This window comes from Neovison vison, chromosome 6 (genome assembly GCF_020171115.1).
Source record: "Neovison vison isolate M4711 chromosome 6, ASM_NN_V1, whole genome shotgun sequence".
NCBI classification, from domain to species: domain Eukaryota; kingdom Metazoa; phylum Chordata; class Mammalia; order Carnivora; family Mustelidae; genus Neogale; species Neogale vison.
Genome location: NC_058096.1, coordinates 148,176,275 through 148,203,916, shown reverse-complemented (window position 1 = coordinate 148,203,916; position 27,642 = coordinate 148,176,275). Strand labels below are relative to the sequence as shown.

The window sequence follows — 27,642 nt, the reverse complement described above, 5'->3', positions numbered from 1 at the left end:
TGTGAGTCTGAAAAAGAGAGTGCATATATGTGTATGTCCCAGAAGGAAAGAATTATAATATATTTATACCAGCAGCTGTTTGCTCTGATAACATGTTTCTCCATATAAGTTATTTCCATAGCCTTTATCCTTACTAACAGAACATTCCTTTATGTTTAGGAATTAGGAAGAGAAGACTTGATTTCAGGGAAGGTGCAGCCAGTCCTTGGTCTAGGAATGGGCACGAGCCTAGTTCTGGACAATGATCTAACTAACATCTTGACGCTGTTGAGTCTGGAATTAACCTACTGCTACCTGCCTCCAGATTTCTTAGCATATGAGAAAAGTATGGCTTTCTTTTTTACATATTATTGATAGTTTGGTTTTTCCATTATTTTTGTTATTTGCATGCCTTTTTAAAATTTATGACCATTACCATAAATTGAAACCAGTCATATGAATTTTGTGATTCTTTTTTCAGTAGTATTCAGATGAGTCAGTTTGGATGTGAGCTTGGGTTCAACAAGGGCTGGGGTCTTATCAGTTAAGTACAATAAAGGGAGAGAGGAACAAGGAAGTTGAGGGTATCTAAAAAAAAAAAAAGATTATAGTGAGAATTTTTTAAATGTTTGTTAGAATTCTCCAGGGAATCCGTAGGTCCTGGGCTCTTGTCTTTTGGGAGGTTTTTGATCACTGCTTCAATCTCATTACTAGATATTGGTTTATTCAGGTTGTCAATTTCTTCCTGATTCAGTTTTGGAAGTTTATGGTTTCCAGGAATGCATCCGTTTTGTCTAGGTTGCTTAACTTTTTGAATATAACTATTGATAATAATTACTTATGATCGTTTCTATTTCCTTGGTGTTAGTCACGATCTCTCCCTTTTCATTCATAATTTTATTACTTTGAGCTTTCTCTCTTTTCTTTTGGATTAGTTTTTCCAATGGTTTATTGATCTTATTGATTCTTTCAAAAACCCAGCTTCTAGTTTCTTCGATGTGTTCTACTGTATCTCTAGTTCTATCTCATTGATTTCTGCTCTAATCTTGATTATATCCCTCTTGTGTGTGGGGTTGGCTTAATTTGTTGTTGATTCTCCAGTTCTTGAAGGTGTAAAGAGAACTGGTGTATTCTGGATTTTTCAGGTTTTTTGGATGGTCATTATGTATTTCCCCTTTAGTACCACCTTTGCTGTATCCCATAGGTTTTGGACTGAAGTGTCTTCATTCTCACTGGTTTCCATGACTTGTTTAAGTTCTTCTTTGATTTCCTGGTTGATCCAAACATTCTTAAGCAGGGTGGTCTTTAGCTTCCAGTGTTTGAGTTCCTTCCAAACTTTTTCTTGTGGTTGAGTTCCAGTTTCAAAGTATTGTGGTCTGAGAATATGCAGGAAATAACCTCAGTCTTTTGGTATCCATTGAGCCCTGATTTGTGACCTAGCATGTGGTCTATTCTGGAGAAAGTTCTGTGCGCACTTGAGAAGAATGAGTACTCTGTTGTTTTAGGGTGGAATGTTCTGTATATGTGAGGTCCATCTGGTCCAATGTGTCATCCAATGCTCTTGTTTCTTTATTGATTTTCTGCTTGGATATCCGTCTATTACTGAGAGTGGTCCATTAAGATCCCCTACTATTAATGTATTTATATCAATATGAATACATTAGTTGGCTGCTCCCATACTGGGGGGAAATATTTACAATTGTTAGCTCTTCTTGGTGGATAGACTCTATAAGAATGAGGTAGTGTCCTTCTTTAACTCTCACTACAGTCTTTAGTTTGAAATCTAATTTATCTGATATGAAAATCACTACCCCAGCTTTCTTTTGAGGCCCATTGGCATGACAGATGCTTCTCTATTTCTTCACTTTCAGTCTGGATGTATCCTTAGGTTCAAAATGGGTCTCTTGTAGACAACATATGGACGGGTCCTGTCGTTTTATCCAATCTGCAACCCTGTGCTGTTTTATGGGAACGTTTAGGCCATTCATGTTGAGAGCGATTATTGAAAGATACTTTTTTTTGACATCATGTTGCCTGTGAAATCCTTGTTTCTATAGATTGTCTCTGTAAATTTCTATTCTATGACACTCTAGGGTTCTTTCGTCTTTTATAGTACTTCCCCTCCTTAATATTTCTTGTAGTTCTGGCTTGGTGGTTACATACTCTTTTAAACCTTGCTGGTCTTAGAAGTTCTTTATCTCTCCATCTATTTTATAATGTGAATTTTGGAAACAAACAAGATGAAGAAGAAGTAAACCTGGAAGGGAGGGAGGTCATATAAGATCATTTTAGGTCTTAATGACATTAGGGAACTCTTGAAATGGGCATATTAGAGAAAACATACTGGAAATATAAAAGAGGGTGGTTAAGCACTGAAGTGCTTTAAATTTGAATAAGAAGCTGGGGCTTGCTGATAATGAAAAACCCCTGGGTATGACTCTGAGAGTGGTGGCTAAGTGAGGCAGAGCAAAGGAACATGAAACGTGAGTCAAAGCCCAGAGAGATCAAAAGCCCAGAGAGATCAAATTGACATCAAAGAGAATTCTCTCCCCCACACATGAACATGTGTGATCTCATTCATATGTGGATAATATATTTAAACATCCACTTGTCATCCTCCCTCATATCCATTTTCTACCATTCTCTGCCTTGTTTTATGCCCTGTGGTGATTGAGCTCTGTGCACTACATCACTAGGGAATTCATGTTCCCTAGTTCTGTGGTGTTCAGTTGGATTGACCAAGGGAAAGTGAAGGGAAAACTGAAGTTGGAATATTTATCCCCTTCACCATCTCTTCCTTACAGGGGTTCTGGCAGTGGCTGAGTAGCAGGGTTACAGCTCCTAATGGAGGGATGTGCCTCTTGCATAGCTCAAATCTCCCTCTAGTTTCCTAAAATGCTCCTCCCTCATCATTGCACCTTCCATCTTAGGGGTAACAATAATTTCATGCAGGGTTCTTGACCATTCCATGTTTGTTCTCTTATCCCAGATCACACCCCTTAAAGTATGTCCTTCATTTAACTTTCTTCAGTTAAGTTTTTGAGAGTGTTACATCTCTTCCACCAGGACCTAGACTATGTCAGTCAGCTTTACAACATATATTTATGTGACAGTGAGTAATGGGGAGGGGGAGGGCATATTAGGGAAAGTATCAAATATTTTGAAATCTAATATCAAATAATGAGATATCAAATAATATTTTGGATTCTAATTAAACTGCAGTTTTCAAAACTAGAACTGTCCTTAGAAATCAACACCCAATTTAAATGCTTTACACTGCAATTTTTTTTTCTCAATACAGACAGGTTAAATGACGTACCTACTGGGAAATTTTGAATCATGGAGATCACATTCTATTTTGATTTGCTCAACTGGCCCTTGTGGAACATGAGATTTCACAACTATCTTACTCCAACCTAATTTTAACTGGAGAAATAAACTATATTATATATAAAATGGAACTTACAAAACTTGAAAATTTGCTCAAGGAAGTTACACTGAAACTGTTTATCTGTTAACTTATCTTGATTTCTATAGCAATTGGCCCTTTGATGTATTTCTAAAGCACATAGATTCATAAAGATCATCTAAAAATATCTATTATGTATCATTTCACAAAAGTAAAACTGCTTACAGATGATTTTATAAAGATAATGTCATATCATCCAGAAGCCCATGGGAAGGCCCACATAATTATATATGATACCATGCAGCTACTTAGTTTTTTAAAATTTTTAAGTCTTTTCCTTTGCCACTCTAGTTCCAAAAGTGTAGTTCATTATTATTTCTGACAGTCACAAACATGAAAATTTACCTTTCCAGTGGTTAAAAACTCCACTCAAGGCTATTATATCTTCACAGGAAATACTTCTGTAAAGATAGAATTTTGATAGGAATGTTCACATATACTAGGAGACAGAAGAATAAATACCATGAACCTTATCTTTTCTATTTGTACAAGCAGCAGAAAACATTTGACTATAAACATTCTTATTTCCATTTGTCACACAATGCTTTTAACAACATATTATCCTCAGCTCATATACCAAGAGGTTGCCATTGATGTTATGTGTCAGGAAGATGCTTTTCTGATGACCTTTAAATACCGCAATCCCAAGTGATGATGCAGAATGGTTTTCTTTCATTCCAAGACCTTCTTTAAAAAATTCAAATGCTTTGGGGTATGTCATTGGGCCAATGATGCAGTGTTACATCTTTTGCAAGATGTTATAGGAACGAAAGCCTGTTAAACCTTGAATGTCAATTGTCATCTCCTACTAAGATATTTTTACCTTGTATATTTGTAACAGTTTTCTTGTTTAGAGCACAAAGAACTTTGTACAGAAAAAGTACAAAGGACCCCCAATACTGAAAACTGTTGAGAAAAGGTGGGATGTGTGTGGGTGGGGGTGGTTGATAGCTGTGCATCAATATACAAGTTTTTGAAAGGAAGTCATCTCCTGCAGTGATGGCAATGAGGACACATTTTAAACTAGTCTGTTCCATCTGTTAGGTACCACACTTCATTTGTGAGTCTGAATCTGTGACTCTCATCAAACCATCACACACAGATCAGTTCCTTATACCTCCAACAGGTGGCCTTGATATTGAGCCAGCTGTCAGTATATGCATACCATGTGGGAGAGGATATTTCCTCCACTTATGTAAGCCAGATCCTGGCGATAATAAAAGAAGTCTCTTTTCTCTCTACTAAGACTCCTAATTCCTAATCCGTGGCATATATTTAATGACAGGGATAAAACTATGACCCAGAATTCCTTACAGGGAAAATACTGTGAGTATTTGGAAAATATCCTTTATTAAATCACTTGAAATCCAACAGGCATACCGAAGGCAATATATGGTCAAGAAAATATCACCAAAAGTGAAGAGGAGGGATTTTAATTATTGAACAGTGTGGTGAACGGGTCTCACACATATGAAAGCAGAACAGAACCATTCCATGTAATATGAAGATAATAAACATTGCTTAAAGAAAATTCAGGAAATAAGAGGGTCCATGAAAGGCAGCTGTCTAGTAGGATTTCTGCAGACTGAGCAATGTAATGTAAATATAATTTCAATGTACAAGAGAAGCCCTTTCTTCTCTATAAAACCAACATGAAACTTTATATTATTCAGTAATAATTTTGATGTAATTGGGTCATCCAAGTAGAATGTAAATAATGGTAGTTACAAGGCAAAACCATGGACATTTCAACATCTGGTATCTTTTAGATAAGAGAGGGATTCATTTTTTTCAAGGACTTTTTCTCTACTTTCCTCTGTTAAGCAAAATCCTTGGTTACTTTTACTTTCTTCTTTTCATGATGGTGCAGTGGAATATGTCTACAACCTTTTATAGTCAAAGGACATAAAACAAACAACAAACAAAGCACATGCCTGTGGAACAGCCTTACCATTTTTTTTTTTTTTTTAGTAGAGCTGTGTCCCTATTCCTCTAGCTAGAATCTCATTCTCCAACAGTTAAAAATGCTTTCTTCCCAGTAGCTCTACCTATTCTAGTCTGAACCTAACTTTAAAAATTATTTCAAGAGTCAAGAAACTTCTAGTTTCCACTTGGGTGTAGTAATCTGAGAATATCTACACTCTCAAGCTTAAAACAACAAAAAACTGAAGAAAAAAAAAACCCAACCAATAGCAAGTTCATGACTTTTCTTGAATATATCAGAAAACTGATGTTTCTGGAAACCTGGCAGCTGGAATCTAATAAGAGACAGATACATGCAGGGAGAGATGGGACTTCTGTATTTGTTTACCTGGGCAGATGCATGTGGACACTGGTAAGAAGAATAAGGCTAGAATGATTAATGGATTGGAAGAGGCTGAGTAAGGCTCATGAGAAACTGTGGAGCCATAGAAGATGTGGAGGAGTTCCTCCTTTTTTTCAAGATTTCCTCCACAGACTCCATCTCGATCTCATAAAAATGACTGGGGAGAGTCTCAGGAAAGCATACAGGCCTAGGAGAGGGAACAACGGCCACCGTGGAATAAGCACACCCTCTCCCTGTATCTTCTATGTAAAAAAGTCTATTATCTATGAGGTGAAGAACAGCCAACACTCTCACCCTGAGGGCAATGGTAAAAACCTACTGTAGCCTGAGAAAGGAAAAGAAAATAAAGCCCTCTATCCTTGGGAAAAGATCAGAAATAAGTGTTGGACTACACATATCTCAACAGTCAAGGTCTCCTCCTGTGATCAGCAAACACAGCATCTGCTATGACTGAGACTGAACCAGAACATAGACAAGCAAGCACATATTGAAAAGTAACAAAAGAATGCTGTTGAAGTAGTTGAAAGAATATGGAGACAGACACTATCTCAGGCATAGTACAAAAGGAAGTTCTAAAGCTGAGGATGAATCAGATATTAAATAAAACCTATTAGCAAACCAGTCTCCACCTAAAACCAAGTATCATTATAGGAATTTGAAGTCTGTAGAACATTAAGAGTAACTGTAATAACAACAAATCTGGAATACATTTGACTCTTGGCTGGACTAATTTAAACATGCATATAAAGAACCAGAAGAGGAAAGAATAAAAAGGCCTAGTAGAAGGAAAGCCATCATAGCCATTTGCAAGCATAAAAGCTATTTATCTCTTCCTCTATTGTCCAACACAAGATGTCCCATTTTCAAAACAAAACCCCCCAAAATTGAAACATACAAAAAGGAAAAACAAAACAGTATATTGTTAAGAGACAAAGCAACCAACAGAACCAGACTGAGAAATGACACTAATGTTGAACGTGGGAGGTGATTCAAATGTAATAATTAATATGTCAAATAATATGATTAATATTAATTATGATTAGTATGCTAAAGGATCTAACGGAACAGGAGGAACATGTATATACATGATCAGATGGAAATTTCCGCAGATATTCAAAAACTACAAGGTATCATTAAATGGAAATACTAGTAATGAAAAGCATGGTAACAGAGACAATGAAACAAAAAGGTTCATGAGTAGTCTTGATATAGACTATGAAAGAACCAGTAAAGTGGAAGACAAATCATTACAAATTATCCAAACTGAAATTGAAAAAAAAAATAAGACTAGAATAAAAATCTTAAAAAAACAGAGCATTCAAGAATATGAATAGAAACGGATTTAATAGGGACGCCTGGGTGGCTCAGCTGGTTAAGCAGCTGCCTTCGGCTCAGGTCATGATCTCAGCGTCCTGGGATCGAGTCCCACATCGGGCTCCTTGCTCAGCAGGGAGCCTGCTTCTCCCTCTGCCTCTGCCTGCCATTCTGTCTGCCTGTGCTCGCTCTCTTCCTCTCTCTCTGATAAATAAATAAAATCTTTAAAAAAAAAAAAGAAAAGGATTTAATATATATTAAATACATATCAAATATATTATCTAATATCATATATGTGACATATATCCCATAGTCATGAGATTATTGGCCAAGGGAGTCTGATGCAAACATCACTCTCTCAAACCCCAAATCAAATGTCCTACAAAATAATATTCATGTTGCTAACTCTTATAAAGAAAAAAGAGAATCCTCTATATTTTGCAGCCCAACAGGCATTTATTTTTCTATAAAGGAAATAACTCAAAAGGATAAAATAACTTCATTTTGAAGTAGTTTTTATTTTTTATTTATTTTTTTAAAGATTTTATTTATTTAACAGACAGAGATCACAAGTAGGCAGAGAGGCAGGCAGAGAGAGAGGGGGAAGCAGGCTCCCCTCCGAGCAGAAAGCCTGATGTGGGCCTTGATCCCAGGACCCTGAGATCACAACCTGAGCTGAAGGTAGAGGCTTAACCCATTGAGCCACTATGCTGATCAAACTATAGCTTTGAATTTATGATGGGATAGGTACCATGTTTTGTATCTAAATACAGTGAATCTCTGATAAGAATTAAAAATGAAATATTTCCTTATTTCCATAATTGTAATCAACGTTAGGTAGGTCTCAACCTTAGGTAGGTCCTTCCCTACTTCATTCTATTACTTCTGGGAACATTGCTCAATAGAAAATTGAATCCCCCCAAAATGGAGAATTTAATGTATCATCTGACCTTTGGGGAAGGAAAATACACTGCATCAGTTCAAAACAAGTGTCTAGGGATATATTTTCTGTCTTCTAATTATTTAAACTCAAAAAAGGCCATTTTAAACAGTTTCTTTCATATATAATTATATATATTAGCTCCATATAATAATATAAAAGACAATTGATGTAAAACTCATAAAATATATGCATTATTAAATTTAAAATAATTTCTAAAATTTCTATATTTTATACTTTCTAACCCTACTACAATCCATTATCACCAATATATATGATTCCTATTTATAATTATAAAGTATTTGCTAATGATTTCATTAATAATAAACCATTTTATTAGTTGTTATTTGCTATAGTAAAAAAGACTATTAGGATTAGAATTATGTAATGAACTTCCCTTCTGTTAAATTTTTCTGCTCATCTAAAATATGAGATGAACAAAATATCAATGTATTGTGTGTTTATAGCAAACATAAGTCTAAAATGTGTGAAATAAATTACACAGAGTTTGAGAGGGAATAATACAGAATCTACTTTTTAAGGGTCTTAAAGTCCTTAATTAAACATAAAGTAGTATAATAAATTTGAAGGTAGATACTTACTAAAATTATAAACCCTACAGAACCCCCTGAAACATCTAATAAAATATATAAATAATAAGTTAAGAGTTGGGATTAAATAGAATAATAATAAATACTTACCTAATCCAAGACAAGGCAGAAAAATAGAGGAAAAAAAGAAACAAAGAACAAGTGTTCAATAACAAATTGAACAAATTATTGAACAAATCAATAACAGACATCAAGAAGATAGATTTTAAACCAATCTCATTAATGATTACATTGAATGTAGTCTAAACACATACACTTTCTTTTTCAGATTAGGTAGAAAACTAAGTTCCAACTGCATACTGTTTCAAGAAATCCACTAGAAATATAAAAATACAGATAGGTTGAAAGTAAAAGTATGGGCAAAGATAAAACATGCAAACTCTAATCAAAAGAAATTGTAGGGCACCTCGGTGCCTCAGTTGGTTACGTGTCTGCCTTCTGCTCAGGTCATGCTCCCAGGATCTTGGAACAGAGCCCTGCATTGGGCCCCTACCTCAGTGGGGAGCCTGCTTCTCCCTCTCTTGCTCCCCCTGCTTGTGCTTTCTCTCCTTCTCTCTCTCTCCCCACCCACAACTGTCAAATAAAAATGAAATCTTTAAAAAAATAAAAAAGGAAAGAAAACTGAAGTGGCTACATTACAATCAGACAAAGTGTACTTCAAAACAAGTAAGATTATCCAGGACAAATGTTACAGAAGGATAAAGAGGTCAATTCTCCAGGAAACATAACAATTCCATACTGGTATATACCTGTAACAACAGAATTCAACATGCATAAAGCAAAAAATTTCTAAATTTCTGGTTTGTAAAAATATACAAATCCACAATGATAATTAAATGCTGTAATCCTCTTCTTTTAATATGAGTAACCAGAAAATTAATGATATAAGTTAATAACTCTGTGAACCAAATAACTCTGCAAACCAATTTGATCTAATTGATATTTATAGAACACTTGAACCAACCACAAAAGAATATACATTATTTTCAAGTGTACATGGAACATTCATCAAGATGGACCATATTCTATATCATAAGCAAGTCTTAACAAATTTAAAAGAATTGAAATCATACAAAATTAAGTTCTTGGGCAATAATGGAATTATACTGATGATCAATAATGGAAAGATATCTGGAAAATCCCTAAGTATTTCTAAAAACTTAACAAAATTCAAAGTTCTTAACCCATAAGTAAAAAAAAATGTACTTCAGGCGAAATTGAAAATTTTTTTTACTCAATAAAAGTAAAAATTAAACATATTAAAGTTTGTTGGCTAAAGCTAAAGTAGTGCTTAGAGTGATGTCCATAAGATAGGAGTTTTGCATTTAAAAAAAAAGAGTATGGGCTATGGTGAGTGCTGTGAATTGTGTAAGAATGATGAACCACAGGCCTGTACCCCTAAAACAAATAATACATTATATATTAATAATAATAATTTTGAAAGAGTAAGTAATCAAAGCTTCCTCTTCAAGAGACTAAGAAATTAAGATCAAATTAAACCCATAGGAAACAAAGAGAAGAAAAGAATAAAAGCAGAGATCAGTGAAATTTGGGGTGCTTTGGGTGGCTCAGTCTGTTAAGCATCTCCTTCAGCTCAGGTCATGATCCCAGGATCCTGGAATCGAGATCTGCATTGGGCTCCTTGCTCAGAGGGATGCCTGCTTCTCCCTCTGCCTGTTGCTCCCTCTGCTTGTGCGTGCTCTCTCTCTCTGACAATAAATAAATAAAAATATTTTTTAAAAAAAGAGCAATCAGTGAAATTGGGGATAGAAAAATAGAGAAAATCAGTGAAATGAAAAGTTGTTTCTTTAAAAAAAAAATCATTGCATTTAATAAACCTCTAGCCATCCTAGCCAAGTAACAGAAGAAAAAGAAACAAGTTATTAATGTCAGAAATGGAAGATAGAAGGGATATTATACAAGATCCCTTAAAGTTAATAAAAGGACAATAAGAGAATACTAAAAGAATTCTATGCCCTTAAATCTAAAAACTTAGATAAAATTAACCAATATCTTGAAAGATATAATGTGCCAGTACTTGCTCAAAAAATAAGTAGGTATGGGTATTTACCCCAAAGATACAAATATAGTGAAAAGAAGGGCCATCTGTACCCTAATGTTCATAGCAGCAATGGCCACGGTCACCAAACTGTGGAAAGAACCAAGATGCCCTTCAACAGACGAATAAATAAGGAAGATGTGGTTCATATATACTATGGAGTATTATGCTTCCATCAGAAAGGATGAATACCCAACTTTTGTACCAACCTGGGCAGGACTGGAAGAGATTATACTGAGTAAAATAAGTCAAGCAGAGAGAGAGTCAGTTATCATACGGTTTCACTTATTTGTAGAGCATAAGAAATAACATGGAGGACATGAGGAGATGGAGAGGAGAAGCGAGTTGGGGAAAATTGGAGGGGGAGGTGAACCATGAGAGACTATGGGTTCTGAAAAACAATCTGAGGGTTTTGAAGGGGCGAGGGGGTGGGAGGTTGGGTCAGCCTGGTGGTGGGTATTATAGAGGGCGCCTATTGTGTGGAGCACTGGGTGTGGTGCATAAACAGTGAATTCTGATACACTGAAAAGAAATTTTAAAAAATTAAAAATTAATTAAAAAAAAAGAAAAAAAAAGAATTAGGTAACTGGAAAACCCTAAATCTCTAAAAATATTAAATTCCCAGTTTAAAACCTTCAATAAGGAAAACTGATGGCCAGGTGATTTCACAGGTGAGTCCTACCAAGCCTTAAAGGAAAAAATAGTACCAATTCAACAAAACCTCTTCTAGAAAATGGTAATGTAAGCAACACTTCCAAACTCATGAAGTCATTGTTACCCTAGAACTAAATCTAGACAAAGTCATTATAAGGGAAACTAAAAAGTAGAACAATATTCCTCACAAAGATACAAATATCTTCTATAAATTATTAGCTAATCAAACCCAGCTAAATATAAAAAGGATAATAAATGACTAAAAATGGAATTCTCCCAATAATACAAGGCTTCCTCCATATTAAAAGAAACAATGTAATTTACCATATTAACAGACTAAAGAAGAAAATATAAGTAATTATATCAATAGATGCAGAAACAGCATTTGATAAGTTTTAACATAATGGGGAGGGGGACATTCAGCAAACTAGGAATAAAGGGAATCTCCTTAACCTGGAAAAAACCATTTCCACAAAATCTGTAGTTAACATCATTTAATGAAAAACTGAATGTTTTATCCCTAAGATGGGTAAGAAGATAAGGATATCATTTCTCACCACTTTATTCATCATCTTACTGGAAGACCTAGCCAGTGCAGTAAGACAAGAAGACAAAGTAAGTTGCAGTAAGACAAGGTAAAAAGGCATAATAACAAGAAAAGAAATAGTAAAACTATCTCTACTTACAGATATGATTGGTCATATAGAAAATCCCAACAAAGTTACAAAATTAGGACAGTAAAGTTGCAGGATACATAAGAAATGGATCTTATTTTTAAATAGTAGCAGTGAACAATGAAATTAGAAGTTAAAGAACAACTTATAACTAGCAACAAAAATGACATATTTAGATATAAATGTTTAAAAAAATTATGTAGGATCAGTAGGCTGAAAATGGCAAAACACCAAATAAATAAATTTTTTAAGACAGAGAGATTTTTAAAAATTTGTTTTAATTTTTTAAATTATACATTTTTTAAATTAAATTTTTAAAATTAGTTTTTTTAATTAAAAAATTTTTTAAAATGTTTTAATTTTTTAAGACAAACTCCAGAGATGGAGAGATATTTGTGGATTGAAGATGGAATAGTGTTAAGATGTCAATTCTATCCAAGTTGATCTATAGATTCAATACAATTCTAATCTAAACCTAGGAGGTTTTTGTAGATATTAAAATTCCAATTCTAAAATTTATGTGGAAACGTGGCAAAGAATGGAGAGCCCAGAAATAAATCCACAGACATGTAATCAACTGATTTTTTTTTACAAAGGTGCAAAGATAATTCAATAGAGAGAATATAATCTTTATAACAAATATTATGAGAGTATGTAAATATATGTGTGCAAATAAATGATCTATACCCATACCTTTTACCTTAATAAACATTAACTCAAAATAGACCATAGATTTAAATATAAAAAATAAAATTATAAAAACTTCTTAAAGAATATATATAAGAAAATAGTTGTAACATTGGGCTAGGCAAAGAGATCTTTAGATATAGTACCAAAAGCATGAGTCAAATTTTTTTTTGAAAACTGATGATTTGTACTTATTAACAAGCAACACTTTTTGCTCAGCAAAGGCACTGTTCAAAGAATGAAGAGAAAAGCCATGATAAAGAAGAAAATATTTGCAAACTAAATCACATTTCTGACAAATAACTGCTGTCTAGATTTTTTTTTTTTTTTCTTAACTTGACCAGAAGAAATCAAACTACCTATTTAAAAATGGAAAAAAGTTCTGGACAGACTTCAGTAAAGAAGGTATACAAATGGGAGATAAACACATGAAAATATGCTCAATGTCATTAATCACATTAGGGAAGTGTAAATTAAAATCAAAATGAGATACATGTCTATTAAATAGCTAAAATTTCAAATAATTATAATACCAAGTGCTGGTGAGGATGTAGAGGAACTGAGACCCTGATGAACTATTGATGAGAAAGCAAACTAGTTGAGCTATTTTGGAAAAATAATTTGACAATTTCTTAAAATATTAAGCATGTAATTACCAATGGTCCTATAGATCTACTAGGTATTTCTTCCAAAGAAATAAAAACATACATTCACATAAAAACCTATATGTGAATGTTTACAGCAGTTTTATTACTAATTATCCAAAGTAGAAACAACCCTGATGTCCTCTAAGTGATGAATGGATAAACAGAATGGTATATTCATAAGATAAATAAACAACATAGAGTGATAAGAGGTAAGACATTATTGATACATGAAACCACCTGAATGAATCTTGAATACATTTTGCTAAGTGAAAGAGGCCAAACTAGATGGTTCAAGGTAAATTGCAAAAAGAACTGAACATACTTAATTTATCCCAAGGAAGTATTTTTTTCTTCCTAACTAGGACATGGGCTGGGAGTTCTAGAGCTATTTTATGAATATATCAGAGTTGGACAAATAACTAAAAATACTGTAGGCTTCTTATTGTTGGAAAAAGAAGTTAAACTTAAGAACAGGGGAAGCTAAACTGAGCTCGAGTTGTTCAATTGGGATGGGCAGTATCAATATAATTTTCTGTTTAGTATTGCTATTATGTAAGCAGGTAGGTACTGAAATTAATATACGTGTGTGTTCTCATGGATTAGTACATACACATATTCTCACTGTGTCTGCTGAGAGGATCTAGAAGTAGCTACACCTCACTAGTAATGAACTTATCTAGCTCCCAGATCTTGGTTTCTAAATAAAAGGATCCAAGACACCTTACTACATAGCTGATTCCAAGTCTGGGGTTCAGAAAACACTAAATGAGCCTGGTGTATCTATTGTCAAAAATTACCAAAGGGCTTACAAAAAGATAGTGCATGTAGAAAGGACCCAGGAAACAGCCAGGAAGAACTCTCATCGGCCAAAGCTAGAATAATTTGAACAAAGAACAACAACAACAACAAATAATAAGAATATTGCAAATAACCTATAGAATGAAATAAATATCAACACGGTCACACTGGCATCAATAGATAAGCTAGTAAGGAAGTAAATAAATGGAATAGATTTTCTTTGCAGATGAATTCAAATTACTAAGTTTAGAGGGAATGAAGAAAACTGAAAATATAACAGGCAAGGTTCACCGATGAATGCTAAAAAAAAAAGTGAACATTTGCTCAGAGGCAGGGTGTTTCCATAAATCATATTATGTCTCCCCCAGAATAGTTATTAATTGCAAAGGGAAAAACAGAAACTTTACAGTGGAGACACCCAGCAGGTATTACAAGCCCAATGAGGAAGGCTCACATCACCAGTAATAAAACACATTGAATCATGCATTTTGTTATAGGATGCACTGAGAAGAGCAGGTCATGTCTGTGATATTCTTGTCAAAGAAGTCTGTCTACTTTCTGCCTTTTTTATCCTTCACTAACTTTTAGTCTTTCTAACCATAATTGTATGCTCAGATTAGAGCCATTTTCTCATCGTTCTTCCTTTGTCCTAAACACATATTTTCAACTTTCACCTTTGAGTTGCTAACTTCTTAACCATGGTTTGTCCAAGATTTACTCGATAGTAAATAAAAGGTGAGGAATGTCTATCTCTCATTTCTGTTATTTCCCCCCGCCCCCCTTAGGAAACACAGTAATTCACAGTGGTCAAGAGCAGGGCTCTAGCGCCCTCTGCCTGGGGTCACACATAGCTCAGCCAGAAAGCCCAGTGGTTCTGCATGCATCATTGAATTTCTCTGGCCTTCCATTTCCGCATCTGAGAAATGGAGATAAAACAGCACCTATCTTACAGAGTCATGTGAGGAGTAAATGAAATAATACAATTAAAGTACTTAGAAAGCAGAACGCCTTGAATGTGGGCAGTCCTTAATAACTGTTACTACTTATTTTATACCTAGGTTCAGAGAATTAGATTCCATCATCATCAATTTGGATAAATCTGCTTTCTCATTTACTCCCTCAATTGATACTGAAAAAAATCCTTATTATCCTCACTCCTCTATGAAAATCATGCTACCCTGATTAATATGTTTTTGGATATATATGTATATCCATATATATATATATATATATATATGCACACACACATACATATGTGTGTGTATGTGTGTATCTCCTTGATTTATGTATACCCTGTATTGGGTTTTTAAGGAATGTAAAATATAGAAGATGTTGTTTAATTTTTTAAATATGTACGCACACAGCTGTATGATCTAATTCATTGTTTTTCAACTCTAAAATTACTCAGGAAACTTTTTAAGTATCAATCTCCACCCTAAGCCAATCAATTCAGGTACAGGGACTTAGGTATTAGGAATTTTCAAAATTTTCTCAAGTGAGCAGCCAGGGTAAGAACCACTGATCTACTTCATTTCTTCCAATCGTTCCATAGCATACTTCCACTGCCGTTCATTCATTCATTCATTCATTCTGTGGTGATGGATGCCTCATCTTCTGCCCGTTCTCTACTTCTATATGTAGTGTTTTTTTTTTTTTAAGACTTTATTTATTTGACAGAGAGGTCACAGGTAGGCAGAGAGGCAAGCAGAGAGAGAGAGAGAGAGAGGAGGAAGCAGTCTCCCTGCGGAGCAGAGAGCCTAATGTGGGACTCGATCCCAGGACCCTGAGATCATGACCTGAGCTGAAGGCAGAGACTTAACCCACTGTGCCACCCAGGTGCCCCTATATGTAGTGTTTTAATAAGCATCCTTATACATGTTTTATGGACCGAGATGTTTTCTGGGTTATATATGCAGAGGAGAATTACTGGGTTGTTGAATCTGTACATCTGACTAAATAACAGTTTTTCTCTGGGATGTGTGCACGTGTTGATTCTTATACAACAGTGTGTGATAAGTCTACTTTCCTCACATCACAAAATCCAGAACGGCTTCATGGGTGTGCAACGTTTAGAGCCAAAAGAGCTCCATTCTTGACTTACTGTTCTCCTATCACCATCTTGAAATTATTTTATCTTCAACTTGTGTTTTGTAAGTGAAGTCAGATGGGATGATGTAGCATGCCTGTGAGCAGAGGATATGCGCTCAATGGCAGTGCACTCTGAAGCAGTAGCCCACACAAGCATGTACTCAGGCTCATGGCTGTGGCATAAACACAGCAGTTTGAGTGGGATAGTTTGGGCTGCTTTCGGGGCCCAAGAGTCTGCTAGGTCCAGACTGGTGGCAGCAATGGCAGCCACCAAAGTGGCCAAGGTTCTGGCAGGTGCTAAGGCCTCAGAAGAGAGAAGAAAGTCTGCATGGGAGCCCTGATCTGTAGCCAGGTAACCACTGATTTGCTTTTTGTCAATATAGATTAGCTTGAACTTTTGATAATTTTATACAATCATACAATGCATTCTCTTTTTTGTGTGGCTTTTTTCACTCAACATAATTATTTTGTAATTCACCCATATTGTTGTCGCTATCTTTTTTTAATTAAAGGTTTTTATTTATTTATTTGAGAGAGATTTAGTGAGAGAGCACAAGCAGGGGGAGCTGCAGTGGGAGAAGGAGAAGCAGACTCCCTACAGAGCTGGGATCCTGACATCAGGGTTCAATCCCAGGATCCCGGGATCATAACCTGAGCAGAAGGCAGATGTTTAAGTGACTGAACCACCCAGGCACCCTTTGTTATATCTTTCAATACTTTAAAAAAAAAAAGATTTTATTTATTTATTTGACAGACAGAAATCACAAGTACGCAGAGAGGCAGGCAGAAAGAGAGAGGGGGAAGCAGGCTCCCCACCGAGCAGAGATCCCAATGTGGGGCTCAATCCCAGAACCCTGGGATCATGACCTGAGCCAAAGGCAGAGGCTTTAACCCACTGAGCCATCCAGGTGCCCCAATACTTTACTTTTTGTTGATGCTGGGTAGTATCCATCACATGAATAAGCTGCAATTGGTTTCTCCATCCTCTCCTTGGTAGGCATTTATGTTGTCTCCAGGTTTTCCTAAGTACAAATAAAGCGGTCATGAACATTCATGAACAAGTCTTTGAGTGGACATACATTTTCATTTCTCTGGGCAAATAACTAAAAGAGGAATTCCTGAGTCAAGTGGTAGGTATAGGTTTAATTTTTGAATTAACTGCCAAACTATTTCCCAAAGTGGTTGTATCTGTTTACATCCTCACCAGCAGTGTAGGACAGTTCCGGTTGCTCCATATCTTTGCTGACACTGTGGATGGTCACCCAGATTCTGATGGGCATTGCAGTTTGTTTGTTTGTTTGTTTGTTTTTTAAAGATTTTATTTATTTATTTGTTAGAGAGAAAGAGTGTGCGAGCACAGGCAGAGTGGTAGGCAGAGGCAGAGGGAGAAGCAGGCTCCCTGCAGAGCAAGGAGCCTGATGTGGCACTCCAACCAAGGACGCTAGGATCATGACCTGAGCCGAAGGCAGCCGCTTAACCAACTGAGCCACCCAGGTGTTCCGGGCATTGCAGTTTTAATTCTCATTCATATAATGACTAACGACATTAAGCATCTTTTCATATGCTTATTTGCTACCTCTCTATCTTCGTTGGTGAACTGTCTGTTCAAGACTTTTGCTTCAAAAAAAAAAAAAAGACTTTTGCTTCTTTTTTACTAGATCATTTTCTTATGACAAAATTCAGAGAATTCTTTATAGATTCTGGATACAAGTCCTTTATCTGACATATAATATGCAAACATGTCCTCCTAGTTTGTGGCTTGTCTTTTCACAGCGTTTTACTCTGAATGACATGCAATACCATTTCAGCTCTGAGAAGAAGGGTAGCTGATCTACCACGAAGAAGATCAGCTTAGTTACTGTGTTCAGATGGGTAAGAGAGAGGGAAAAGCTTAAGTAACGAGTCCATTTACAAAGCTGGGGTGCAGAAGCAATCATCCAGGTAAGAAATAATGGCTTCCTGGATTAGCCAATAGCACTAGGAGTGGAAAAAAGTTGAACTCTATCTATAATCTGTGCTGGCATCCCAAGACTGGTGTGGTGGGAGCCATCTGCTCCAGGTACAGGCGATAAAGTGAGGGGATTGTCTGTTGAGAACTCAAAAGTGACTTTAAAACTGACTAAAATCAATCTGCTTTTTATTGTCACCAAGGCCTTGCAATTTTCAACAATGCCAGTGATAAAATGCCCCTCAGAGGAAAGAATCTTTTATTATTTCAAATCCTAAACAACTGCTATAGTACCGCTGAGTCTTAATAATATACCCGGGCGCTTCCGTTGAATATATTTTTATTTCTTATCCTTTAATAAATGTCGTATGCCAGATGGAAGTTATTTCAGAGACCTCTGTTACACAATTGGGCTTCAACACACTTGGATAAACCCTGCTGCCTGCACTGGTTTTGAAAGGACACTTTGCACACAGGGTTTGGGAAACACCTGTGCTCTCTTAGGAACACTTCCTGTCTCCATCGCTGGGTGGGACGGGGGCACCACCTGTTCCTACAGTCCAACAACAGATTTGAAAAAAACAAAAGTGTCATGAATATAAAGATGAAAAAGCAGAACTTGAATGACTTTAAGTCTGTCATTCAGTGTGACCATGTGAAGTTCTTGCATTTAAAATTTCTGGGTTTTATTGTGAAATGAGATTCTATGTTTAAGACTTCTGTGGCCATACGTGCAGTTACTAATTCATCTAAATTAAATGTATAAAGTGTTCTTTGTTCAACTATAAAGATTGACAAATCTGGCTCTATTCTAGAAAACATGAATGGATGAAGAAAATTAAATTTGTTGAAGTCACTGATGAGTTTGCAAAAGCTGAGACAAAAGTTCATTAATGCAAAAAAATATGTAGTTCTTTGTCTTTTAAATTTTTTAAAGATTCTATTTATTTATTTGATACAGAGAGAGAAAGAAAGAGAGATCACAAGTAGGCAGAGAAGCAGGCAAAGAGAGAGGGGAAGCAGGCTCCCCACCGAGCAGAGAGCCCAATGCAGGACTTGATCCCAGGACCCTGAGATCATGGCCTGAGCCGAAGGCAGAGGCTTAACCCACTGAGCCACACAGGCACCAACCACATCATTTAAAAAATTTTTAAAAGATTTATTTATTTTAGAGAGACAGAGTGCATAAGACGGGGGAGAGGTAGAGGGAGAGGGACGGGGGAAGCAGACTCCCCACAGAGCATGGAATCAACTCATGGCTCTATCTCACAACCCTGAGATCATGATCTGGGTGGAAACCAAGAGTCAGTGCTTAACTGAGCCAACTATGTGCCCCTAGTTCTTTGTCTTTTTTTAGTACATCAAATAGTATTAATCCCCCCTTTTTGTAGTATAATTTTTATTTTGTTCTTTACTTCTTAACTTGTAATATTTATTTCTGGCATAAATTTATATATGAAGGTCAATGAAAGAAAAAGAAATAACTGCATTTCTTTTCTAGCCATTACTATTATTCTTTTTAGTTCATTCTTATTATCTTTTTATTCAGTGACTATTACTGAAAACAATTTGGGGAGGCAACTATGGGATGTTAAAAAAATCCACTTTGGTTGTCAAACTTCAGGGTGCCATTAATAATTGAAATCAGGCATGGTGTGTGTAAGGTATAAGGAGGTTTTCATTTATACATATATTTTATTTTGTTTTGCTTTTTGCCTGAACAACAGGAAGGATGGTTGTGTCATTTATGAGCTTGTGGAGAAAAAGTAAATATTTGGTTTTAGGACATGCCAATTTCAAGGTGTCTGTTGGAAAAATCAGCCTGGGGTTACCTGGGTGGCTCAGTTGGTTAGGCATCTGCCTTCAGCTCAGGTCATGATCCCTGAGTCCTGGGATGGAGTCCTGCATGGGACTCTCGGCTCAGTGGGGTGTCTCTTTCTCCCTTTGTTCCTCCTCCCACTTGTGCTTGCTCGCTTGCACATTCTCTTTCCTACTTGCAAACATGAATATATATATATATATATATATATATATATATTTTTTTTTTTTTTTTAAAGAAGAAAAATAAGTGTGGATGTTAAAGCTACTGCAGGTATACAAATCTGGAGTTTAGGGGAAAGACTCTACTGCAAGGTATAAGCATATGGCTGGTATTTAAAGATAATAACTCAGGCACAAGAGGAGTAAACACAAAGAAGGAGGTGGTCTGGATATGAGTCCCGTGCTATGCCAGATTTAGAGATTGAGCCTTTGTGGCCCTGCATATGGTCACACTTTATGAACATTCCATGTGTACAAAAAAGCACATTCTCTTTTTATTCTGCACATATGTGTTGATTAATATCTGTCTGCTTGATCTACAAGTTTCTTGAATGCTTTAAAGTATCCAAAGTAATTTTTTTCCAAAGTAAATTTTTTTTAAAGATTTTATTTATTTATTTGACAGATAGAGATCACAAGTAGAGAGGCAGGCAGAGAGAGAGGAGGAAGCAGACTCCCCGCTGAGCAGAGAGCCCGATGTGGGGCTCGATCCCAGGACCCTGGATCATGACCCGAGCTGAAGGCAGAGGCTTTAACCCACTGAGCCACCCAGGTGCCTCCCAAAGTAAATTTTTGACGTATTTGCTTTACCAAGTAGAACTGTTATTTGTTGCTTTCTTTAATAAACTTATGCTTTGAAAATGTATAGATTTACAGAAAAATTGAGAAGTACATAGAGCTCCTATATATACCTGCCTAAGGTTCCCCTACTGATAACATTTTATATTAATATGATACATTTGTTTTAATTAATGAGCTAATATCGATGCATTATTAACTAAATCATTCAGCTTTCCTTAGTTTTTACTTAATGTCTTTTCTTCTGTCCCAGGATTCCATCCAGGATTCTACATTGTATTTATTTGTCGTGTTTCCTTAGGCTCCTATAGACTAACAGTTTCTTAGACTTTCTTGTTTCTCATGACCTTGACAGTTTTTGTGTCCCTTTATTGGATTTTTGTCTCATTAGTCAGGCATTATGAATTTTTTGGAGGAAGATCATAGTATAGAGTGATATTTTCATCACATCATATCAACATGATTCATGACTGTTGATATTGACCTTGATCACCTGGTTGAAGTAGAGTTTGTCAGGTTTCTCCACTGTACCATTACATAATTTCTACATAAATTATTTGGAATTATTTGAAATTTTTTGCATGGACAATGTGTCTTTTCTCTTCCTTTTGTTAATTTATTCAATCACTTAGTTATAACAGTATGAACTCAAGGATATTTATTTTATGCTTTGCATAATAATCCAATATTACTTTATTTCTGTTGCTCTGGTTGTTTCAGCTTTGGCTATCGATACTCTCAGTTGGCTCTTGTGCCTCCTGACGAACCCACACCAGTTGAGGTCATTGGTTGGTTGTTTCGTTTAGGGAATTCTTAAAGCACTTTCTTATTTTGTGGCCCTACAACATACTCTAGGCTCATCTTGTATATTTCCTTCCTCATTCCTACAATAAGTCATTGTGCCTCCTTTTATGGAAAAAGGATATTAGAAACCAAGATATGGAGGCAGCTGTGTGGCTCAGTCAGTTAAGCATCTGCCTTCAGCTCAGGTAGTGATCCTGGGGTCCTGGGATCAAGCCCCAAGTTGGGTTCCCTGCTCAGTGGGAAGTCAGCTTCTCCCTCTGCCCCTCCCTTCTGCTTATGCTCTCTCTCTCTCTAATAAAATCTTAAAAAAAAAAAAAAAACCAAGGTATGGACACTCTAGTGGTGGTTGTTACTGGTTTGTAACATCATTTGTTACATCATTTGTAACATCATGGTTTTGTAAATCATTTGTTGACTTTTATATTTCGAGGCTGTAGTTTATTTATGTATATGGTCATATTGATTATCACAACTTCTTTAATTTTATTTTATTGTAAGCAAGAGCATTTAACATAAGATTTACTCTCTTAACAGATTTTAAGTGTAAAATACAATATTATTAACTATAGACAAAGTTATACAGAAAATCCCTAGAAGTGATTCATCTTTCAATACTAGAAGTTTATAATCATTAATTAGAAACTCCCCAGCTCACCCTCCCCCTGTTAACCACTGTTCTGCTCTCTGCTTCTATGAATTTGACTATTTTAGATACCTCATAAGAGGAGTCATACAATAATTGTCTATATGTGACTGCCTTCACTGAACATAATGTCCTCAATGTTTACACAAGTTTTCAAATATTGCAAGATTTCTTTAAGATTTTATTTTTAGATAATCTCTACATCCAGTGTGGGGCTCCCATTCATGACCACGAGATCAAGAACTGCATGCTCTACCAACTGTGACAGCCAGGTGCCCCAGGATTTCTTTCTTTTTTAAGGCCGAATAATATTTCATTGTATGTATATATCACATTTTCTTTATCCATTCATCTGTCATTGGACATTTAGGTGGTCTCCACACCATGGCTATTATGAATAGTGCTGCCATGAACATAAAGGTGCTAATATCTCTTCAAAATATTGATTTCAGTTCTTTGGATAAATACCCAGGAGTAGGATTGCTGGATCATAATGGTAGTTCTATTTAAAATTTTTTGGAGAACTTCCATACTGGTACCCATAGTGGTGGCACCATTTTGCATTTCCAGGCACTGTGTCCAAGGGTTCTCTTTTCTCCACATCCTCATGAACACACATTGCCATTTTTTGGTAATAGCCATCAGAACAGGTATGAGGTGGTATTTCATTGTGGCTTTGGTTTACATTTCCCTGATGAGAGCGATGCTGAGCCTCTTTTTTTTTTTTTTTTTAAAGATTTTGTTTATTTGGGAGAGTGCACATGCATGATCTGGGCGGGGTGGGTTACAGAGAGGACTCCCAGCTGAGCACAGAGCCCAAGGCAGGGGTCAATCCCAGGACCCTGAGATCATGACCTGAGCTGAAATCAAGAGTCAGACGCTTAAAAACTGAGCCACCCAGTTGCTCCCTGAGCATCTTTTAATAAATCTATTGGCCATTTGTATGTCTTCTTTGGAAAATGTCTATTCAAGCCATTTGCCCATTTTTACAATCAGGCTGTTTGTATTTTTACTTTTGAGTTCCTGTATATCACTCTGTTGATAATTTCCTTCACCAGGCAGAAGTTTTTTAGTTTGATGTGGTCCCATTTGTCTATTTTTGCTTTTGTTGCCATTAGTGTTATAACCATTAATGTTATATCCATTAATTCATTGCCAAGACCAATGTCTGAAGATTTTCCGCTATGTTGTCTTTTGGAAGTTTTACTTTTGGGTCTTATGTGTAAGTCTCAAACCATTCTGAGTTGATTTTTGCATATAACTTAAGGAAAAAGTCCGATTTCATACTTTTGCATGTGGATATCCAGTATTCCCAGCACCCTTTGTTGAAGAGATTATCCTTTCCTTTATGTGATTCTTGACACCACTTGTAACATCTTAATATACTAGTGTATGTGTATATATATATATACATACATATATATATATATGTATCAGTTTTTTCCCCTACTATAATATGATTCTTTTACTTACATGGTTTTAGCCTTAAACTCCATATTGTATGATACTAAAATTGCTATGCCAGATTACATTAGATTTGTGTTTATCTGGCATTCTCTATCACTTTATTTTCAAACCTTCTGAATATTATTATTTTGAATATGCTTCTTATAGGCAATATATTAGTGAATTTTTTTAATGTACTCTGAAAATTTCTTTGTTCTTTTTTTTAAAGATTTTCTTTATTTGACAGAGACTGAGCACAAACAGGGGTAGTAGCAGGCAGAGAGAGAGGGAAAAGCAGTCTCCCCACCAAGCAAGGAGCCCAATGTGGAACTCAATCCAAGAACCCTAGGATCATGACCTGAGCAGAAGGCATACGTCTAACCAACTGAGCCACCCAGGCACCTCCTGAAAATTTCTTTAAATTGTGGGTTTAAACTTTATATTCATGATAACATTATATTTATAATAACTTGACATAGTGGGGCATTTTTTGACATTTTAAAAATTCTATTTATCATGTTCTTGTGTTTCTTCATCTTCTTTTTTATCCTCTATATGGAATGATTGAACTTCCAAGTCCTGTTTGGAAAGTTACATCCTTTTAGTCTTTATGTGTTTACCCCTGACTATTAAGATACACGTTTTTATTCTTTTATACTTTTTTAATTCTTTTCTATATATTTCTTAATCTTATCAGTTTCTAATTTTAATTATAAACTAGGTAAGTGTTGATTTGTGTGCTCTCAACCCCTCAGATCTCTTACACTTTTGACTCTCTCTATTCATCCCAATCTCACTATGTTGATAGCATCTAGAACTTCACTAATATACTAGCTACTAGCCACATGTGACTAGTTTTTTTTTTTTCAAAAACAAAACTGGAAATTTTTATTCAAATAGATGCACACAAATGTACATTATAAACTGTTGAATCTATAAAATAATGGCCAATTAACTATTTTTTTAATTTTTAATTTTTTATAAACATATATTTTTATCCCCAGGGGTACAGGTCTGTGAATCGCCAGGTTTACACACTTCACAGCACTCACCAAAGCACATACCCTCCCCAATGTCCATAACCCCACCCTCCTTCTCTTAACCCCCCTCCCTCCAACAACCCTCAGTTTGTTTTGTAAGATTAAGAGTCTCTTATGGTTTGTCTCCCTCCCAATCCCATCTTGTTTCATTTATTCTTCTCTTACCCCCTTAAGCCCTCATGTTGCATCACCACTTCCTCATATCAGGGAGATCATACAATAGTTGTCTTTCTCCACTTGACTTATTTTGCTAAGCATGATACACTCTAGTTCCATCCATTTGTCGCAAATGGCAAGATTTCATTTCTTTTGATGGCTGCATAGTATTCCATTGTGTATATATACCACATCTTCTTGATCCACTCATCTGTTGATGGACATCTAGGTTCTTTCCATAGTTTGGCTATTGTGGACATTGCTGCTATAAACATTCGGGTGCATGTGCCCCTTCGGATCACTGCATTTGTATCTTTTATTTTTTTTTTAAAGATTTTATTTATTTATTTGACAGAGAGAGATGACAGCAGGCAGAGAGGCAGGCAGAGAGAGAGAGGAGGAAGCAGGCTCCCTGCTGAGCAGAGAGCCCGATGCGGGCCTCTATCCCAGGACCCTGAGATCATGACCTGAGCCGAAGGCAGCGGCCCAACCCACTGAGCCACCCAGGAGCCCACTACATTTGTATCTTTAGGGTAAATACCCAGTAGTGCAATTGCTGGGTCATAGGGCAATTCCATTTTCAACATTTTGAGGAACCTCCATGCTGTTTTCCAGAGTGGTTGCACCAGCTTGCATTCCCACCAACAGTGGAGGAGGGTTCCCCTTTCTCCTCATCCTCGCCAGCATCTGTCATTTCCTGACTTGTTAATTTTAGCCATTCTGACTGGTGTGAGGTGGTATCTCATTGTGGTTTTGATTTGTATTTCCCTGATGCCAAGTGATATGGAGCACTTTTTCATGTGTCTGTTGGCAATCTGGATGTCTTCTTTGCAGAAATGTCTGTTCATGTCCTCTGCCCATTTCTTGATTGGATTATTTGTTCTTTGGGTGTTGAGTTTGCTAAGTTCTTTATAGATTTTGGACACTAGTCCTTTATCTGATATGTCGTTTGCAAATATCTTCTCCCATTCTGTCAGTTGTCTTTTGATTTTGTTAACTGTTTCCTTTGCTGTGCAAAAGCTTTTGATCTTGATGAAATCCCAATAATTCATTTTTGCCCTTGCTTCCCTTGCTTTTGGCGATGTTCCTAGGAAGATGTTGCTGCGGCTGAGGTCGAAGAGGTTGCTGCCTGTGTTCTCCTCAAGGATTTTGATGGATTCCTTTCTCACATTGAGTCCGTCATCCATTTTTTTTTTAAAGATTTTATTTATTTATTTGACAGAGAGAAATCACAAGTAGACGGAGAGGCAGGCAGAGAGAGAGAGAGAGAAGCAGGCTCCCTGCTGAGCAGAGAGCCCGATGCGGGACTCGATCCCAGGACCCTGAGATCACGACCTGAGCCGAAGGCAGCGGCTTAACCCACTGAGCCAACCAGGCACCCCCGTCATCCATTTTGAGTCTATTTTTGTGTGTGGTGTAAGGAAATGGTCCAATTTCATTTTTCGGCATGTGGCTGTCTAATATTCCCAACACCATTTATTGAAGATGCTGTCTTTTTTTCATTGGACATTCTTTCCTGCTTTGTCAAAGATTAGTTGACCATAGAGTTGAGGGTCTATTTCTGGGCTCTCTTTTCTGTTCCATTGATCTATGTGTCCGTTTTTGAGCCAGTACCATGCTGTCTTGATGATGACAGCTTTGTAATAGAGCTTGAAGTCCGGAATTGTGATGTCACCAACTTTAGCTTTCTTTTTTCAATATTCCTTTGGCTATTCAAGGTCTTTTCTGGTTCAATATAAATTTTAGGATTATTTGTTCCATTTCTTTGAAAAAGATGGATGGTACTTTGATAGGAATTGCATTAAATGTGTAGATTGCTTTCGGTAGCATAGACATTTTCACAATATTTATTCTTCCAATCCAGGAGCATGGAACATTTTTCCATTTCTTTGTGTCTTCCTCAATTTCTTTCATGAGTACTTTATAGTTTTCTGAGTATAGATTCTGTGCCTCTTTGGTTAGGTTTATTCCTAGGTATCTTATGGTTTGGGGTGCGATTCTAAATGGGATTGACTCCTTAATTTCTCTTTCTTCTGTCTTGTTGTTGGTGTAGAGAAATGCAACTGATTTCTGTGCATTGATTTTACATCCTGACACTTTACTGAATTCCTGTACAAGTTCTAGCAGTTTTGGAGTGGAGTCTTTTGGGTTTTCCACATAGAGTATCATATCCTCTGCGAAGAGTGATAATTTGACTTCTTCTTTGCTGATTTGGATGCCTTTAATTTCTTTTTGTTGTCTGATTGCTGAGGCTAGGACTTCTAGTACTATGTTGAATAGCAGTGGTGATAATGGACATCCCTGCCGTGTTCCTGACCTTAGCGGAAAAGCTTTCAGTTTTTCTCCATTGAGAATGATATTTGAGGTGGGTTTTTCATAGATGGCTTTGATGATATTGAGGTATGTGCCCTCTATCCCTACACTTTGAAGAGTTTTGATCATGAAGAGATGCTGTACTTTGTCAAATGCTTTTTCAGCATCTATTGAGAGTATTATATGGTTCTTGTTCTTTCTTTTATTGATGTGCTATATTACATTGATTGATTAGCGGATGTTGAACCAAACTTGCAGCCCTGGAATCAATCCCACTTGGTCGTGGTGAATAATCCTTTTAATGTACTGTTGAATCCTATTGGCTAGTATTTTGGTGAAAATTTTCGCATCCATGTTCATCAATGATATTTGTCTATAGCTCTCTCTTTTTTTTTTTTTTAAGATTTTATTTATTTATTTGACAGAC

At 36.1% G+C, this 27,642-nt stretch overlaps 1 long non-coding RNA gene across 1 annotated transcript in view; it reads right to left on the bottom strand.

Moving 5' to 3' along the window:
* Window positions 1–3,793: 3,793 nt before the first annotated feature.
* LOC122910575 overlaps window positions 3,794–27,642 on the bottom strand; it is a 50,511-nt gene continuing 26,662 nt past the window's right edge. The window contains exons 2-3 of the long non-coding RNA XR_006385244.1: window positions 17,172–17,268; window positions 3,794–3,849 (exon numbers count right to left, since the gene is read on the bottom strand). This is a non-coding gene — a long non-coding RNA (uncharacterized LOC122910575). The remainder of the gene's footprint in view (window positions 3,850–17,171; window positions 17,269–27,642) is intronic.